At 35.0% G+C, this 17,460-nt stretch overlaps 1 protein-coding gene across 4 annotated transcripts in view; it reads right to left on the bottom strand.

The window, feature by feature from the left end:
• Positions 1–17,460, bottom strand: part of ZEB1 (zinc finger E-box binding homeobox 1) — a 201,196-nt gene that overhangs the window by 167,539 nt on the left and 16,197 nt on the right. The window lies entirely within an intron of this gene.

The raw sequence follows: 17,460 nt of genomic DNA, 5'->3' as shown, positions 1-17,460 counted from the left end.
ATAAACTTTACTCAAAGTGGAACCATCAATATACCTTGATAAGGCTGATAAGACTTTAGATAAATTATGACTCATCACTAAAATTATACTTTAAGTACTATCATCACAAATATATACATTATTTAAACATGAAGGTCATGGGGAAAGGTGTGGTAAGAGTAACTGAATTTCCAGCACTATGCTGTGTACTTCCAAATCATCTCATTTAACTGGTAAATTTTCCTGTGATGTTAACATTACTATGTGAGTTGAGAAAACAGTAAATAACAGCCGTTAAGTGACTCTATTATAAAGTCAGCATACAAATCCTCATGTGCTTGAATATACCAGTTTGTGAAACGTGGTAATGGCCAACAGCTAAATTCAGAAAAAAATTCAATACAGTTGGAGTTTCCAAAAGTTGGCTACAACAGTATGTCCCATCCCATTTTCTCTTTTATAGTGTGATTTCCTGTGCCAAGAAATAAAACCAATTTGCCCTCCTCTTGATACGGGCTGGTCTTGTGATCTGCTTTGACCAACAGAATGGGCACAGTGATTCTGGGTCACTCATGAATCTGGGCCTTCAAAGAGCTACAGCTTCTGCCTTTGCCTTTTGGAACATTTTTTCTTGGAATCTGGCTATCCTGATGTGAGGGAGCCCAATTAACATCAGAGAGAGACACCCTTACTGAGAACTAAGGGCCAGGGGCCAGCAACCTGCATCCATTGCCAGTCATGTGAGGAGGCCGTTTGAGTCTGCCCTGCCTTCCTAGCACTACAAGGAAAGCCACACAAGGCAGAAGATTCACCCAGTCAACCCTTAAAATGATGAGAAATAGTAAATCACTGTTGTTTAAGCCACTAAACCTTAGAGTGGTTTGTTATGAAGCAACTGATAAGTGAAACACTATTTCCCTTAGAAATGTATTTCAACAATACCAGTGTCAGCACTTAAATGGCCAATAAAAACCAGAATATACTTGGTTTCTGTGACTGAAATAGAATTGTGAAAAAACATAATAAAGCCTAAGCTTTAAGAATTACTAAGGGTTTGGGCACCCAGGCGGTTCAGTCAGTTAAGTGTCTGACTCTTGATTTCAGCTCAGGTCATGATCTCAGGGTTTGTGAGTTCGAGCCCCACACTGGGCTCCACACAGAGCGTGCAGAGCCTTCTAGGGATTTTCTCTCTCTCTCTCTCTCTCTCTCTCTCTCTCTCTCTCTCTCTGCCCCTCCCATGCCCACTTTCTTGCTCACTCAAAATAAATAAACTTAAAAAAAAAAAAGGTTACACTTAGTTTAAATAAAAAAAAACAGTAGGGTTCAGTGCTTAAAATCACAATGTGTCATAAAATGACAAGGACTATTTATGGATAAAGTTAATACTGACAAATCACTAAGTCTTAAAATAAGAAAATAAGAAGGCATCACTTTAAGTTCAAAAAAGAAAGACAAATAGGTAACAAGGCAGAGTTTGGTTAGATCAAAATAGATAATCCAGATTAAATTTCTTAGCCTATGTATTATAGACTACCATCATATGAATAGTATACAATAAAATATACAGCACTAAATTGTACTAAACATTCTATCTTATTCAGAAAATTCTTCAAAGAAGAATTAAAATAGCAACACACCACAGAAGGAGCAAAATACCAAATATTCATAAATATTTCCAGTTGGCAGAGTCTGGATTACAGTCTACTGTCTTACATTAAACATCTATTATATGAAAGTACTGTTATACCATGAAATATGCTGAGTACACACAAATTAAAAAAAATTCTTTTAGATACTCTTAGGGATAGCAGATGCTAATTTATTACAAAAAGTAAGAATATAGTTGATTTATGAAAGATAACCATCATCTCCAGTGGTGTCATTGACAAGGAGATTACTTAGATAGACAATTGCTTTGATCCAATAAAACGGAGTCTCTTATGATTTAAACAGCAGAGAGAAAATAACCTGGCATAATTCCTACTTTGCTGCTATAATAAAAGGTAGAAAAATGGAATTTCACATATTTAATATAATCTTATAATTCTTACAAAATAAAGAATTCTAAAATATCACATAAAGAATAAAAACAACTCTCATGTTTTACCAAACTAACTCTGTCATTTCATCTACTTAAAAAGATTTCTGAAAAACTAGAAGAAATTCAATGATTTACTCAATTTTAAAACTCAATTTTATTTTGAGGCAGACACTAGGGAAAATACTATATCCAAAAGGAAAAATGTATTTTGCTAAAAGGAACTCCCAAGGCAACTTTACCAAAAGGGTAAGGTCTAATGATTTATAACTACTACATATCTTTTCAGTTGCTACTGGAGAATACACATTTAAAACAGATTTCTTCGTTTTCTTAGGTTGACCTCAGATATTCAGTGAACATTAAGGTTGCAGCAATGCCCAAGCCCTTGCACATTCACACAAAGTTACTCTTTGGCTGTAAAGGATCCTTTTAAAAGAGAGAAAGTGAATATAATGGAGGAGAAAGGGACTGGGGAGGAAGAAAAAGCCGCTTTTGTGCCATATGAATTATTTATTCAGTCAAGCAATGAACTCACTATTTCCAACTCTAACAATCTATCAGGGAACTCTAAATAAGTGAACTCAAAGAGTAATAAAGTTTAAAAACTATCACTACTTACCAAGCTTGATTTTTTTTCTACTTGCAAACATTTTTAACTTTGTAAATTATATTTTTACAGAGTAATTTATAGTTCTAACTTATAAGTTTTATAAATCAGACAAGAAGTGTCAATTTTTAAAAGACAAAAAAAATCAGCTAATAACTTTCATCAGAGGATATTAGGAATTAACAAACTATGTTTTTGTTATTTAAAAAAAAATATTTATCTTTGAGAGAGACAGAGCATGAGCGGGGGAGGGGCAGAGAGAGGGAGACACAGAATCTGAAGCAGGCTCCAGGCTCCGAGCTGTCAGCACTGAGCCTGATGAGGGGCTCAAACTCAAGAACCACGACCATGACCTGAGCTGAAGTCAGATGCTTAACAGGCTGAGTCACGCAGGTGTCCCTATTTTTTTGTTACTCTTAATTTAGAAACCCAATTGCAAAAATGCCCATTTATCAACCTTTTTACTACTACTATTATTTGTGTCTGCTTAATAATTAAGTATCTTAAACTGGCTCAAGAAAACCTTTCTCCATTGGTGATAATGTCATCGCGATCTGTTTTACAGAAATCTCTAGAAGGTCATCTGGTTCTTGATAAGCATAGCCGAGTTAGAGTCATATTTCCCTCACAACCATTAATGATGTTTGGTTGCCTAAATTATTAATAGAGATTAAGCCTTTGAATAAAGGCAGATAAGGTACTTGTTTCCTGAAAAGAGAAATAATCAGGTTTAATCTATGCCCATCACCTTCTCTTTACATATTTGAGATGATGCAGAATTTTTGCCCCCTTTCTCATCACAAAATAATTTACTCTAGAAATATGAAAACACTTTGCCTTTTGTGTGAATGTTTGAATCGTCATTGCTCTCTCTTTCTGGCTTTGACTGAGGCATTTGTAACCTATAACCCCCACACAGAATGCAACTTCTTTTGAAAAGTTACACACAAATCCTTATACTTTCATTCTCTATTTAAAGTTGTTTGAAAATCGCTAAGTCTCAACAGAAGTGTCTATAATTTGACTGGACTAGTATTTTCAGATAAAATACCCAAATAGTAAGCCTAATATCTTGTCATTTGGTCTAGCTCCCTCCGTGGTCCAGGTGCCTCTGATTCTCCCTGCTTCTGCTTTCCTTTCAGACAAATCATCTGGTAAGACAGAAGCACTGATCCTTGTTTAAGCCCCCTCCCCCCTCCCCCCTCCCCCCCTCCTCCCTCCCCCCCTCCCCCCCCCCCCCCTCAATGAGAATCAGAGCTGGGAGAGTACTTAAAATCCATCTAGATTTCCGGTGAGGAAACTGAGGTCCACACAAGTGCTGTTATTAATCCAGATACCCATAATTAGTTTGTGGCACAGCACAGATTAGAAACCGTGTTTTCAGACACCATCTGGTGCTCTCTGCTCCATGTCTTCACCAGCCTCCCAAACGGATCCTGAAATTCATACTGAAGAGTATAAAATGCGTAAGGCCTTTTCGAAAGCACTTTAGCAATATGTACTGTGAGGCTTAACAGGGTTTGCCCAATAATTCCACTCCTGGGATTCTATCTTGGGATAAACTGTCAGATAAGCTTTATATACAAATATTCTTGGGTATTTATAATCAGAAAAACATTTAAGAACATATGTAGCCAATAATAAGAGGAGGTGGTATATCTATTAAAAGAACTATAATGGAGCAACTGGAAATGTTTATTAAAATTTTACAGTAGTGTTAAAAAAGGAACTTTCTTATGTTAAGTGGTGCTGTGTATGTGCAGAGGGAGACAACTTAAAAAACTTATGAATGTACACAAAACAAATTTTCTCAAATCCTTAGTTCTTCATTGACATTCATTATATTACATTAAGACTGACAAAAATAAGAGAGGAATTTTATTTTAAAGAAGAGACTGTAAGGGAGAGAAAATGATCTCCAATAGATACAGCTGCCTTATTTAAAAAAAAAAAATTTTTTAACGTTTATTTATTTTTTGAGAGACAGAGACAGAGCATGAGCTGGGGAGGGGACAGAGAGAAGGGGGAGTCACAGATTCTGAAGCAGGCTCCAAGCTCTGAGTTGTCAGCACAGAGCCCGATGTGGGGCTCGAACTCATGAACCACGAGATCATGACCTGAGCCGAAGTCGGATGCTTAACCGGCTGAGCCACCCAGACACCCCCAGCTGCCTTGTTTTTCTAATTGGCATTGCACAATTCATTTTCTTTCTCCAGAACTTTATAGGGAACAAAAACCTGCACTGATAATCACTCCAGACTGAAAATAAATTTCCTAGAACCTAAATAAAACCTCAGGACCCTCCTTAAAGCTGAACTTCATTTTACTTAGGAGAATTGGAATGATTATCTTCCAAGTGATTTGAGTAGTATTTTTAAAGTCCTCTATTAACCACTAAATATCCTTTATCAAAGCTTCCAGTGATCTTCAAGAGAAGCCTTTCAAAAATCTCACTCTTAAAAATGTGTAAATCTTGCCTAATCTTAACCCCAAGTTTGGGGCTGAACTAGACGACGCAGAGTCTGAGGACAGAAAACCATTCTGTGCATCTATCATCAACCAGACAGTGCAGAAAAAAAAGTGCAAAGGATATTAATATTATTTAAGACTCAAAAGTCTGATAACACACTTATCTATTCTGTAACCTATAGTGAAAGAAGACCTGACAATTGACATTACTGAACATGCATGACATGTGGCAGAAACAGGACACAAATGGGACTTATGTGAATGTTAACAAAAGTTATTAAGCTTGTAAAAGATTCTTTTTATAATCAGCTGAGACAGTAAAAAATGTTTATTTTTTTTTCTCACAGGATTTTTTTCTATTTTAGTTACTGTTTCACTACTTTCTTCAGTAAGTGCTCTGTTCTTGATTTATCAAGACATATTAGATAAAAACACTCAAATGCCTTATCTATCTCAAAAAGAGAAAAAGCAAAATGGATATGTGGAAGTTCCACTTATATGTTTACTTTTTGCCAAAAGAAATAGTTATTCTCAAACCCATTTAATTTAAGATAGATTATTAAGGACAAATGGTAAAACATCTCAAAAGGCACTGTTTCAGTCACATTTTAAGTAAGAAACTCATATCATTCTATCTTTATTTTGGGTCTAAGGTTTCCATATATCAACAACCCTCTTATACTCTCTTGCTATTTAGTCTCCCTAACTAGGATTCTGAAAAATTGTCTGGTTCCTAAAAATAACCTGAAGTAGCTGAAACACCCACGTTGGCAAGAAATTTCCCATAATTCCTATTTGTAGGAAGGTCAGAGTCTCTCACACAAGTCACTGAACAGTGTTTCTTCTGAGATAAAGTGGCTGAGGTAGAGTGAACAAACTGTAAAGTTAACTAGTAGTTCTGTCATATAGTCCCCTGTAACCTCCTCACATTTTAACAATGACTGTTCCCACTTTTAAACAACTAAACCCAGTAAGGAAATTGTACCTTCCACCTCAAACTAGCTCTGTGAACTACACCAAATCACGTAACTTTCTGAGCTTCTCAGTTCCTTCTATAAAATGACCAGACCAAATGGGTTTCTTTAACTCCCTTTCCAATTTAAAAATCTGTATTTCATTTCTCTCAGTCTTTTTCAAATCCTTTTCAAAAGTGGTAAGGCACTTGGAGTAAAAGAAAACATTCTCACCTTTCTGTGACAGCCTGCACAGAAAAGTTTTCTGGGCTTTCCCAGCATTTTCAAAAACCTCCTGAAGATCTAGAGAAGTTGATTTCCCTGATAACATGATGATTCCTATAAACGAATAAGGTTGTCTCTGCTAAAAAACCTTTGATCACTCTCCTTGTAGGCTACTAGTCACTAAGGTCTTCTGCTTAGTCAAGATAAATGCCATTACCCATAATAGGGTTTCTCTCCCATATAAGGTGTTAAGATTTTGTTTTGTTTTGTCTTTATACATTTTTGGGAAACATCAAGGCTTCTGGAAAGTAGTTTTGTATAGCTGGACAACCTATAGCACACTGGGTCTATATTCACCATATTAGCTAAAGAATGTGACAAACTCCAAGAAAAAATTAATTTTAGGTTATCAGTCTACTTTCCTGTAACTGAAACAATTCTCAAGGGTAAAATTAATGTTTCTATTTTAAACAGCCTTAATGGAACTTATTACATTATATAATACAAACCTCCAAAACTGTTTTCATATATCACAATGTCTGCTTTAATCTTCAGCTAAATGAATTTATAGATAAATGGAGTGACTTCAAAGCCCTGTAAATGAAAAGACCAGTCAACAAAAATGCCTAAATCATTTAGTGAAATGCTTGTGGATTTGTATATTTAGCATGTTACTGGTTAATCTTGGCTTAACCACCTCCACAACTCACTTCTCCACCCACCAAATTATTAAAATCCAAACACTTTCTTTTGGTAGAAAAATCTTCTATCTTCGAGTAAAGTCTAGACAGATCTTTAAATACTTTGATTTTCTATGTTCTACAATATTAAAATTATTGGACATCACCTCCTGTAATACTTTTCATTAATTTAAGTTTCTATATTTCTTTATTAAATCTGTTAAAAGACCATATAATCACTAAGCACTGATTCAGTAAAACAACCAAAAAAAAAAATTAGTTAAGTTCTCAACCATTCCATAACTCCAGCTCAGTATGTTCCAAATAACCCTGAAAAAGCGTAAATGTCCAAGTTAGCAAGAAATTTCCTACAATCCCCATCTAAAAGGCGGTAAGGGTCTTTTCACGCCAGGCGCTGAATGGAGCTTTTCTTCTGAAACAAAGTGCCTGAGGTACAGAGAACAAACTGTAAAGGTAACTGGTTCTTTTGTCATATGATTCCCTACAACCTTCTCATATTTTAACAATTAATGACTGTTCACGGCTCCTAATCAATTATAACCAGTAAGATTTAGTAGCTTCTGCTACTAAAAGTCATGTGAACTTAAGCATTTTCTTAATTTTCAAACAGATTATCAGAACCTGAGAAAGTTAAAAAGAATAAGATCCGCAAATTTTCAATTTTCATTACTGTAAAACTGAAATACTAACTTAATACTAAATATTTACTTAAGTATATTTAAGTACACATTTTCTATTTTAGAGTTGACAAAATTTATACAGAAAAGCATAATTAATACATACTATACACATACTTGAACACATGAAAAACCTCTTATGATATTAACCACTATGAGACAATCTACTCTTATTTACTGATAACGGAAAAGTGAGATATTTCCAAATACAGTGCCTTGATTTAATTTGTCAGTTAATGTGCCTATAACAGGGTACTTGGATCAAATGGGAACCAGAAGTACCAACCAGGAACCCACCTAATCTGCTTTTATTAAAATCAATAGGAAATCAATAGGAAATCGATAGGGCCCAGTGAGGCTGCAGGGAAAGTATGAAGACGGCAAGTCCACCTCCATTCGCACCTTCTCCTCAGAAAGGACTGTCACCCCAGCCCCCAACAAATCTCTATAACAGAAAAAGATAAACAGGATTATGCCAGGTTGACCCCAAGCTTTGTTCTCCTCCTCAAGACACATTCAACAAAAAGATCTAAACACACATCTGATTTGACAAGCATTTAGGTTTACAAAGAAGGAGGTGAAAGTGAAATCATACTTGATGCATTCATGGGTTCTGTGTCAAAGGTCATGTAGCAGTATTTCGGTGGCTGCTTACTAAGATCTGAAGTGGGCAAAGCATGGAGAACCACAAAACATAGTATATCCGCTCTAAAAGGCTCCTTGGAAATCATCTCTTCCAACCTTTTCATTGTACAAACATACTTTATAAGATATTTGATTAACTGTGAATTTCCTAACAGCTATTCAGAGGGTGATACTTATTTGTGGGAAAGACACATACATATACCCACAAAAGGATCAGCAGGTACAACTATACAATGGCAAAATGAAAAATTCTTTAATTCCAAGTCTATGCTTTAATATAAATAATTAAATTTTTGGTTTAACACACTCTTATATACTGGGTTTTTATGTTTTTCTGAAGGAAAATACTCAAGGACAGAAATTACAATGCTATCAGAATATATGAAAAAAAAATTAGAGCCTTTTAAAGTAAATGAAATAGGAGATTGAATAATCTTTTTAAAATTAAACAGAATTGATTGTTCAAACATTGATTCAAACATTCTGAAAATGTTCAACTTAAAATGTTAACCATAATTTAGTGCTAAAATAAATTTTACTTTTTTCTCTGCCACAATGTAATGTAGAAAGAAAGCTCTCAAGAGAAACAAAAGCATTCAAAAAGAGACTTGGGGGCGGGGGAGGGTAAAAGGGTCAGCAAGAGAACTGGGAACAAATGACAATGCACTGGGCAGTGCAGAAGATTTAGAAGAGCAAGTGAATTTTGTTTTTATCATCTTTGGGATGTGTACTCAACAGCTACCAAACAAAAAGCGGTGAATCCGTGCTGCTATGAATTAAAAAATTTAGCTCCACTACTCTATTAAGAAAAGAGTGGAAGATTTTTTTGTAAAGGACAAATGTAACACAGAGAATTCAATCTTAAGTGTGGCTGCAATACCAGGCAAAATTTTAAACATTTGTATTTATATTCTGAGTACTTTCCAAGTTTTCCAATAAGATTATCCAAATGACATTCATCTATTCCACTATTGTTCCTCATCTACACATCTCCATGTAACACCTCTTTATTTATTAAAGACTGTATCATAATCTTCCTTTCTACCCAAACTCTATTGTATTCTTAGAATCTTTCAACATCTACAAATACACCCACAGAACTTCAACAATGAACATCTTCTACTCAACTCTATTCCTAAGACCTGACCCTTTGTCGTCACCCAGAACAATCTCCAACTCAGCAAACTGTAAACCCCAACATGGAACTCTCTGACAAGACTTCCTCTTCTTCTATATCTCCCTGCCTTCATTTCTACTATACCCCATGGAGTGCTTCAGTCCTAGAATCCCTCAGGTTTTTGACCAGCTCCCTCTCCTAGACTCATGTCCTTGCCTACTACCTCTGCCACTAAATAGCATTAATTAATTAACCTCTCCTTACTCAGTCTCCATATCTGTATAATAATGTTCTTTATGCTTATTCAGCAAGCATTTGAGCCCATTCTGTATTACAGGCACTGAGAATACAGACAGACTACAAAATAAACCTCCTGGCTTCATGGAACTTACATTCTAGGACTGAGGTTTTACCAGGCTGGTTGCAAGGATTAAATGAGTTAATATTTATTAAGAATAATGCATAGCACGTAATATGCAACATTTGTCATAGCTTATCATCTAAACTGCTCTAAATTCAACACCTTAATTTCCCTAAACTCATAACTTTTCACTGTACCAGCCTGGTAAAATCTCAGTCTTAGACTAATACTACATTCTGATCTCCATCACTTATTTAGGCTATAGACGGCATCTAAGCAAATCACATCTATATTGAGTTGTTCCATTAAAAGTGTGTAGTTTCTAGTCTCAGCTGGCTGAGATCCACAAGCTGGCTCAATGATTCTTTCATCTGTTTTTGGTTAGCTCTTTCTTTCCTTTGTAGGGCTTCTTTCTCTCTGATTGACTCTGAAACCTTTATGCTCCCCAAGATCTTGTCTTTTGCCTTCTTTTATTTTCTTCTCAGCCCATTTACTCTCCTATATATGGTCCCATGGTTTCTATCCCAGAGTCCCCAGTCACATCCCACAGCATCAGATTCAAAAGGTCAAATGCCTTGTTAGACCTCCCACACTAGATATTTTACTACCATCTCAAAATACCCTACACTAATCTCCTTACCTTCTAAATTGATTCTTACTCATGTATTCTCTCTTTGTTTGGTATCATCATTATCCATGCAGTTGCCCCAGCTAGGAACTCTGGACTTAAACTTGTCTACTTCTCCCTCATTGGCCATTTCTAAGTACCAAGTTCTAATGAATTTACAATTTACCAACAACAAATGAAAGGAGTCCGAAATCTGTTCCCTTTTCTCCATTTCTATCAACACAGCCCACTTTAAGCCCCCATCAGCTCTTGTTTAGCCAACTATTTCACAAATGCCTTCCCTGCCTCCAATCTTTTCCCCTTAACTTTATCATTCACAACAGCTACCAGAGTATAATATTAAACCTAACTACAACCAAATCAGGTCCCTGATTAAAAGTCTTCAATGGCTTCCCAGAGCCTAGAAAGAGACAGAAATTCAAGATCCTAAACATGGCATAAAAATCCCTCCATAATCTGGTTCCATACCTCTCCATCATTCTTTTTTTAACTTTTTTTAAAACTTTTTTATTAATTAATTAATTTTTGAGACAGAGAGAGACAGAGCATGAACGGGGGAGGGGTAGAAAGAGAGGGAGACATAGAATTGGAAGCAGGCTCCAGGCTCTGAGCCATCAGCCCAGAGCCCGACACGGGGCTTGAACCCATGGACCGTGAGATCGTGACCTGAGCTGAAGTTGGATGCTTAACCGACTGAGCAACCCAGGCGCCCCTCCATCATTCTTTTTTTAATGTTTACTTATTTTTGAAGGAGAGAGAGAACGTGAGTGGGGGGGGGGGGGGCAGAGAGAGACACACACACGGAATCCGAAGCAGGCTCCAGGCTCTGAGCTGTCAGCACAGAGCCCAATATGGGGCTCGAGCCCAAGAACCGTGAGATCATGACTTGAGCCGAAGTTGGACGCTCAACCGTTCAACACTGAGCCACCCAGGTGCCCCCCCACCCAGCGCCCCGCATTGTTCTCTGTCCCTTATCTATACTCCTACAACACACATATGCTTATACTTCCAGCATACGTCATGATGTTTCTTACCAATGTGCCTTTGCTCTTGTTCTCCCCTAGTTGGTCCTCTGCTCCCATTCACATTTCCCTCACCTCTGTTTTTCCCTCTCTGTCTCTTTCTCTGATCCTTTAACATGTAGTTCAGACATGATCTCTTCCCTTAATGCTTTCTTTGATCATTCTTCCCACTTCTCTACATTACAGTGACTGTACTGTACTACAGTATCTGTTTTTGTGATTCCATCCATATCTAAGCTCTGTAAGTGCAGAACCCCAGTTTTATCCAACACTGTATCCCTAGAAATTAGCACAGTGACTACAACACAGTAGGCCATCATTAAATGTTTGTTACGTTATACTAGCTTATCGCATGCCAAGAATAAGTCATCAAGTACCAAATGTAAAATTATACAAAACTGAAAATGAAAAGTTAGGTGATTTACTTATCTTTTCTGATTGTTAAGTGCTATTACTAAAATGTTATCACTGGGTCTCAAAGATTAGCTACTGCTCCATCCAACAAAAACTAGACTTTTTAAATTGCTATAGTTTATCCTCCAAATGGTTCAAGTGTGTACTGAAAGAGTAAGTTAATAACTTATAAAATGTATTCCTAAGTATTCTGATATCGGAAAGATATCTTGTGCCAAAGGCAGGATGTACTTGGTAGAGAAAGGGAGTGACAACATGGAGACTTGCAGCCACAGATTAAATAATGTGACCATACTAGAGGACTCATTTGACCCAATTTTTAAAGGAAAAACAATTAATACAAATTCCTCTAGTCCTTAAATTAACACACACAAATAAATAAAAAGATATAATCAAGAAATACTGCTCACTTTCTGAGAAACATTTCATGAAGGTTATTGCCCAAAATCTTGAAGGCTATTTCATGAAGCAATAGGGTATAATATACTTGCTATGTTGAGATGGATTAATATAAAATAATTTAAAATATGATATATTATATGACATAGCCTTCCTGGTAGAGAAGTGGGCAAAAAAAATACCAGATGTGGATGGAACATTGTTATAATTACCCAGAATTCTTTGTGAGCATCTCAAATTACCTAAAGAGCTATAAACTGGTGTACATTCATATGTGTTCTTAAAAAATAAGTATCTTTCTTCAACTGCAAGAGCTTTCCTTATTTAAATGTAAATAACTGCTTTAAATATGCTACATATATGCTTAATCTTACAAAATAAAAACAGGCCACTAAAGTTAATTAAGTAGGAAATACTGTCTCTTTGAAGAATCTCTGAAAGTGTACTTAGGCCATTATACAGAGTTGCAGCTCTAAAGGAAAAATCAGTAACAGTCATGTGTTTTGACTGATAAAACCATGCATCACTGAAAGTTAGGCTATCTGAAGTAGCTGACAAAAAGCCACACACAAAAAGCTGAAATTTTTAGAGACAATATGTATCACGAGCATATAGCTATATAGAGTTCTCTTAAGAACCTCTAAAGTAAAGGCTCCAAGTAGGAATAGGAGTTGACCCATGGAAAGACTTCCATGTAGTTACAAAACCCTTGAATTTATATAGAAATTTCTGTAAGCTAACATCACATTCTCAAAAAAGTCTGACCCTCAATGGTAAAGAGCCATAGCTCTAAAGGATTTGTCTGATTCTTCTCTCTTTACCCCTGGGGCTTCTTCATAAATCACAATTGTCTAATTTTCTCTACCCACAATCTATTTTACTATAGGAATTTTCCAAAAGTATCATGTCAACATCCCTGAACATTGCTTTCCTAAATGAATACATGCTCCTGTTAAACTTTCTGATTTTTTTTTTAATTAATGTTTATTTTTGAGAGAGAGAGAGAAAGAGACAGAGCACAAGCAAGGGAGGGGCAGAGAGAGGGGGGGACACAATCTGAAACAGGCTCCAGGTTCTAAGCTCTCAGCACAGAATTTGACACGGGGTTCGAACCCATGAACTATGAGATCACGACCTGAGCCGAAGTCTGACACTTAATCGACTCAGCCACCCGGGCATCCCTAAACTTTCTGATTTTAAATTATGACTCCATGAACTTACCTTAAGAATAAGAAAGAGAGATCACTATCACCATTTATGTATCTGGTCATATCTGCAATTAAACTAACAGGTACTCTTACCTATATACTTTTCTCATCCCATGAATATATGGACATAAGTTTCATTTAAGAGTAAAAATTAAAACAGTGTTGAAAAATATATCAATTGCGGATATTATTTTTTACATTCTTGCATAAAAGAAAGGGAATTACATAATCATTTCATCATTGTATGACAATATGCTAGCAACCTTTAAAAACAGTATCCTATTTATTAAAGGATATTAAAAAAGATGGCATATTCCCCTTAGAGATCTACTTCATATTGTCTTTTACGGCTTAGAGGTTAAATGCACAGTATGGAGCCAGGATGCCTACATTTGAATACAAGCTCCATTTGTGACCTGAGACAACCAGGTCTCTCTGTGCCTTAGTTTCTGTACCAATACTATAAGGAAACAGTATTTTCTTCATAGGGTTTTCATGTAGATTAAATGAGTTAATATTTTTAAAGTGCTCTGAATAGCGACAGACATAGAAACACTATTAAGTGTTTGATAAATAAAACAAAATGGTAATATCCTGAAACAAAATGTTATGCCCACAAATGCATTGTAAGAATAAAAGGTATCATATATGTTTTAAGTTAGAAAAATATAAGGTAAGGCAATAGTCTTCTCAAACTTCTTAAAATGTGGCCAATAAATAGGAAATCTATGAAGGTACAAAACCATATACATTTAGTGCTTAGAAAAATGTAAAAAAATTAAAATTGTCTATACGCCTTGAAACAAACTAATACATCATGGAGTATCTCACAACCAGGGATACAGATTATTATGCTCTATTAAATACAAAAGTAGTATTAAAAAACAGCCCCAAAATTGACTACATTTGAGAATTCATAGAGGTTAAATATAGGTCTTTAGGAAACATACAGCAAATACCGCATTCTCCCCCAAATTATTCACCTTTTATTTTCCAGTTACTATTTTCAATTATTATCAGTAAATATTCTGTGTTCCTCCCCAAACTCATGTTATTCACTCATCCCTAAATTTTATATTTATAATTTCCTTTAGAGCTGTACTATATTTGTATTCTTAAACAATCTATTATTTCATTTTTGATGTTCTTGAATTTTATATTAATGGAACCATGTTGTATATTCTTCTATGATTTTTTCCAATGTTATATTCCTGAGATCTCAGACCCAAGTTGCTGGAATTCATTCATTTTCAGAATTGTCCAACATTCCATTGAATGAATATACCACTACTCATCCTACTACTGATAGATATTTGAGTTGTTTTTGGTGTTGTTTTATTATTATGAACAGTGCTATATTAACAACTATATACATCACTTGATCATCTGTATAAAGGTTTCTCTAAGACATATTTAGGAACAGAGATATGGATCATAGTGTACGGGCATCTTCAACTTTATTTAACGATGCCATTTTTTTCCTTCTGGGTGTACCACTTATGTTACCACCTGAACTGCCTAAGTGTTCCAGTTGCTCCATACTCATGTGAACCGCAATACCATTTGGCCTTGAATTTTTGAAAATCTAGGAGGCATGAAACCTTTTCACCGTGGTTTTATTTTGCATTTCTCTGATTACAAATGAGGTTCACTATCTTATGTTTATTGGCCAAATGAGTTTATTTTTTTATGAAGTACACATTCAACTCCTTTACCCAGTTTTATATTAAGTCATTATTTTTATTTTACTGTGTGGAAGATGTTTATATGTACTAAATACTAATCCCCACTCTGTGGTATCTATTGGTGGAAATAAATTATTAATTTTGATGAAGTTATATTTGTCAATCTTTTGCATTCTGTGTTTTATGCATTTTTATCTTATTGAAAATCATGAAAACATTCTCCTCTATTATCTTTATAAAGTGTTAGTTTTACCGTAACTATATATTTACCTTACCTATAGATTCATATCTATAATCCAGTTCAACTAACTTTTCTAAATAATATGAGATAGTGGCCCAACTCATTTTTTGCCATTTAATTAACCAACTACCTCAATTATTGAAAGAACTGTTTCCACTGACTGGCAATGCCAATGCCATTAAAGATAAAGTTTCTTATTAAAGCATTTCTCTTGGGGCGCCTGGGTGTCAGACTCTTGGTTTTGGCTCAGGCCATGATCTCACGGTTCACGAGTTTGAGCCCCACAACAGGCTCTGTGCTGGCGGTGTGGAGCCTGCTTGGGATTCTCTCTCTCTACCCCTCCCCCACTCACTCTCTCTCAAAATAAATAAATTAAAAAAACTTTTTAATTAAAAAATATTTTTCGGGGTACCTGGGCAGCTTAGTTGGTTGAGCGTCCAACTTCAGCTCAGGTCATGATCTTGCAGTTTGTGAGTTCGAGCTCTGTGTCAGGCTCTGTGCTGACAGCTTAGAGCCTGGAGCCTGCTTCAAATTCTGTATCTCCCACTCTCTCTGACCCTCCCCTGCTTGCACTCTCTCTCTCTCTCTCTCTCTCTCTCTCTCAAAAATAAACATTAAAAAAATTAAAAAAATATTTTTCTTTGTGAGAATATTTTTCCTTTATAAGACTATTCAATTGTCTATTCCTTCTTGAGCTAATATGAGCTATGATTTTCTAGGCATTTGTCTATCTGATATAAGCTTTCAACTATACTAGCAAAAAGATGACTATTCATGAAACATCTGTAGTAACATCCCCTTTTTCATTCAAGACAGTGCTTTGTGATTTCTTCTCCCTTGATTAATCTTGCCAAGTTTTAAATTTTTTTAGTCCTTTCAAATAATCTATTTTTAGCTTCATTGTTTCCTCTCTGATTTACTTTTATTTTCTATTTCATTAATTTATATTTACTTTTTGCTTCAATTAGGGGAGTATTCTTTTAGTCACCTCTGATTTTTAAGAATGCAGTTGTTTTTTCTGCATTTATTCCTTTAATGTAAGCATTAAAGTCATACATTTCCATAAAGTATCAGCTTAGTTTATCACACAAGTTCTGATATATAATATTTTACTACTGTTAAATTATATTTTCTAATATACATTAAAAGTTTTTCCTTAACCCAAGAGTTATCTGTAAATACATCTCAATTTCCAAACATACAAGAAAATCATGGTGTTAACTTACAGTTAATGCCATTTTAAACAGAGAAACAAGTATAATGCCAATCCACTGAAATTGTAAAAACTGGCTGTATTTGACCAGAATGTTATCAATTTTTGTAAATATCTCTTACGTGCTTTTAAAGTTTTTAAAAATATTATGAGATGCAGTGTTCCCTAAATGTCCATTACAGCAAGCTTTTAAATCTTGTTATTAAAATTGTTCATATTTTTAATTTTTCTCTGCTTATTGCAATATTTACCAAGAAAGATGATTTTAAATAATTCACAATGCTGATTATTTGCATATTGCTGCTATGGTCCTATTTTTTTGCTTAATATATTTTCTAAGTATATTATCAGGTACATACCAATTTAGAACTATCATTCCGTTTACCATTATTTAGTGACCCTTACTCTCTAGGATAGTTTTTCCACAAAGCCAACTTTAGATGATATTAATGTAACCATGCAACACAACCTCTCTTTCTTTATTGTAAAGTATATCTTTTTACATCCTTTCTATTTTCAAGTTTTCTATATCTTTTTAATGGTATGTTTTTTTATAAGTAGCATGCATCTAGATTTTGTCATTTTATCCAATCTGGCAATCAGCTTCTGTTAACTGGTGCATTTTGTCAGTTTTTATGTATGAATTACTAATATATTTGCATCTAATACTAATCTCATTTTGTGCTTTTCACTTGTCTTTTTTCTATGTTTTTTTCTCCTTTTCCTTCTTTTTTTTCTTTCTTTTTCATTTTTTCTCATTCTATTTCCCTCCTCTACTGGTTTGAAAAGCATACATACTATTTCCAGATTTTCATTTCTTGTATCAGAATTTTAACATGAATCACAGCTTACCAAAATCTACAGCTAATTAATAC

The sequence above is a fragment of the Prionailurus bengalensis genome, chromosome B4 (assembly GCF_016509475.1).
Source record: "Prionailurus bengalensis isolate Pbe53 chromosome B4, Fcat_Pben_1.1_paternal_pri, whole genome shotgun sequence".
NCBI lineage: Eukaryota > Metazoa > Chordata > Mammalia > Carnivora > Felidae > Prionailurus > Prionailurus bengalensis.
This window is presented reverse-complemented; position numbering and strand designations above follow the sequence as displayed.